This window comes from Gossypium hirsutum, chromosome A06 (assembly GCF_007990345.1).
Source record: "Gossypium hirsutum isolate 1008001.06 chromosome A06, Gossypium_hirsutum_v2.1, whole genome shotgun sequence".
Lineage (NCBI taxonomy): Eukaryota > Viridiplantae > Streptophyta > Magnoliopsida > Malvales > Malvaceae > Gossypium > Gossypium hirsutum.
This window is the reverse complement of record NC_053429.1, coordinates 90,061,815-90,065,321: the sequence shown is the minus strand read 5'-3', so window position 1 is coordinate 90,065,321 and position 3,507 is coordinate 90,061,815. Positions and strand designations below refer to the sequence as shown.

General features: G+C 32.2%; 1 non-coding gene across 1 annotated transcript; it reads left to right on the top strand.

Annotated features, from left to right (window-relative positions):
- Positions 1-781: 781 nt before the first annotated feature.
- Positions 782-888, top strand: LOC121231048 (small nucleolar RNA R71). The gene has a single exon (XR_005929117.1). It is a non-coding gene; the product is annotated as a small nucleolar RNA R71 (small nucleolar RNA).
- The last annotated feature ends 2,619 nt before the right edge of the window (positions 889-3,507 follow it).

Below are 3,507 nucleotides of genomic sequence, written 5' to 3'. Positions count from 1 at the left end.
TTTAATTTTAATCTGTTTGTTAATAAATGGGCTAGACTTAGGACGTGTTTTCAAAATGATAATTATTTTCAAAATAACACCACGCCACGATTATTCGATTTATCAAAGATTTCAACTTAAATAAATTACAACTCGATTTAACCAAGTGTGGCAATGGTTGTGGGCATGTCTAGGATTGGATCCATTAGAAGAGCTTGGTACTTAAGCAGCCTTCATGGCTCACCTCCTCTGTTACGGATTCCTACCTGGTGCCTAGCTCCAATTCACTTTGTTAGCTTAACAAAAGTCGGTTTTTAAAGAACTAAAACGAAACATGGGTTTTTAACTTCAATGTGGCACATCAGATTCGGCCATAACGTCTGGGCCAGGTTTGGGGTGTTACAGAAATAGATTTTGGTTTTTTTTATTTAATTAACCTTATTTGATAAATTACCAAATTATCCTTAGTAATAAAACATTTTATATCATCCATTTCATGTCCATTAATGTCCACTTACCTTAATAATGGTCCATTACAATATAAGGACCTTAACTTTAAGGTTCTATAGCTATTAAATACTTTTAGCTAATTACATTTTACGCGATTTAGTCCTTTTTACTGAATTAACCAACCAAACGATAAAATTTCTTAACAAAACTTTCGCACAATTACATTATCATGCTATAGACATTAAAATATTAATAAAATAATAATTTTGACTTTATATTTGTGGTCCCAAAACCACAATTCTGATTTGACTAAAAACGGGCTGTTACAGTTTGAACTTGCAACCACAAAGGTAACCCATTATGAGGTCTCCTTCTCAAAATATCCTTAAATCTCTCCCATGCATCATGTAATGTTTCCAAATCAATTTGAGCAAAAGAAGAGACATTTTTCCTCAACTTAGTTGTTTTAGCCGGTGGAAAGTACTTCAATAAAACTTCTCATTCATCTTATCCCAATTCGTGATAGAACTCCGTGGAATTGAATTCAACCAATGTTTTACCTTGCTCCTTCAAGAGAATAGGAACAACCGTAAGTGTACGGCATCATTAGTAACACCATTAATATTGAAAGTGTCGCAAATATCTAGAAAGTTAGCTAAATGAGGTTTCGGATCTTCATGTTGCAACTCATCAAATCGAACATATTGTTGTAGCATTTGAATTGTATTAAGCTTGATTTCAAAATTATTCGTAGCAACTATTGGTCTGACAATATTAAATTCAGCCCAAATCAGAGTAGGCCTAGTATAATCATACATAGTCCGAGGAGCGGGACGTGCAAGAGACTGCTGATTATTTTGATTATCATCCATGTTCATAATAATGTCTGTTTTCTCTTGATCGTTTATTAAAATCTCTTGACCTTGCCCTGCTAATCTTGCCTTGCTTCTCTAACTACTCTTCGATTTCTACGAGCAGTCTTTCAATCTCACTATAAAAATTATTGGTTCTAACGGGTTGCCTCTAGTCAAAAACTAAAAGAACGTGTAAAAATCAAACAAAAGAAAAATCAAAATGTAATAATTAATTAAAAATATATTAAAATAAAAATAAAATGGCTAAATTAATAGAAATAAAGTTTTTCTAATATTTTAGTCCCCGGCAATGGTGCCAATAACTTGATGCAGTTGTAAACCAACTAAAAATCTGGCTAAGGTAAGTGCACCTATCAATTAATAGTGTAGTTACAGTGAGTAAAGATATCTTTTCCACGAAGACTAAAAGTACTAGTACTTACCGCCTTTCTATTATTTAACCAATAAATTCAAGTGATTGATTGAAAACTAAAATTAACTAAATTAATTGCTAGCGAACACGATAAAAACAAATCAGGATATAATCGAGTAAACAACCAAGAAGCAAAACAATACCTAGGAAATAATTCATCTAGATTTCATCTATCATTATCAATCTAAATTACGCAATTTCTTCACTTAGTATCTTGATCTGTGGAAATCCCTAATTTATACTAAAATCTTTCTTCAAGAATAAGAGCAACTGACTCAAAGTTGATTAACTGAAATTTCTTTCTAACTAAAACCCATATTATCGCATTAACCCGATTTATGGAGTTCCATATTAGAGTTGACTCTAATCTGGTAGATTTATGCCATCCTATTTCTAGGATTGCATGCAACTCCACTTAATTACGCATGATCTACACTTAAACAGGGTCTACTCCTCGTCTGATTTAAGCACATCAAATATGGATCGATAATCTAGAAATACCAAACCAAGAATTAAGCACACATAATTGAGAACAAGATCTAAATATTTATTGTGTAAAATAAAAATAAACAATAGAATTCATCATAAGGTTTATCTCTCTAGGTAATTAGAAAATTACTTCATGCTAGCAAATTAAAACATCCAAAATACAGTATAACCATAAGAAACAAAGAAACTCATAATAATCTCCAAAGAAATCAAAAGGGAATCTTCAATCTTGATGGAAATTTTCTTTAGAATCCGCTTAAATGGTGTTTTTTTTTAGTTATTTTCTTGAGTATTCTATGACGACTCACTCCTATTTTCTTAATTTTGTCATATATAGGTCCCAAAATGCCCAAAAGACCTTACAAATCATTTTTTTTGTTGTTCGGAGTGTAATTCATGAAATCGACACGACTTGCCACATGGTCATGTAGCAGTCTATATGGCTCATATGGCCGTGTGTCCAGACCGTGTGGCCCTTGTACCTTGCTCCAATTTTCTATTTTTCTCTCATTTTTCTCCCAAATGCTTTCTTAGTATAAAAACATGATCTTAAAGGATTAGGATCATAACATTCACCATTACATCGAATAATCACCCAAAAATGCATTAAGAATGAGACTAAAGCATGTTACTTTTAGCACCTATCAAACTTCATGGGTTTGATCTCTCGATTAACATCACTTGCACAAGTATAGTTTGCACATCTTTTTGCCGTACTCTTGTCCTCCCTTGCATTGGCTCAACTTGAAAATTTGTACATTTTCTGCATTGTCACAATTCTCCATTTCAATTGCTCATGCTATAGGCTACAATGTAAAATGATTTCGCTTACACATTTGCACGGATTTCATGCAAGATGGATTATTACCTCTTTTACCAGTAGAATATATGTGAATTACCTTAGCAATTATTATCATTGTGGATTAACATTCGACGGATTAGTTAATTCTCATTCACCATTTAATTATTTTTAATCACCAACTTGCCAATTAAAATTTCACTGTTTCTGCCTATACAGTCCCTATGAAGATAATACTCTTACTCACTACTTTATTACTTCTTGATGATTGTGTATACTTGCACATCAATCGAATCTATATATTTATTTGTGACAATCTTGCCATGACATTATAGGTCATTTCTCATTGCGACATGATACATTTGACGTTGCGACAGTCACATACTATTTTTGCAAATTTCCTTTGGTTAAAAACTTTCAACTTTCCAAAACTATTCTAAACACATTCCATTCATTATCAAACCATAAAAAAAACATGCTAACATCAATTTAATCACTCCAAT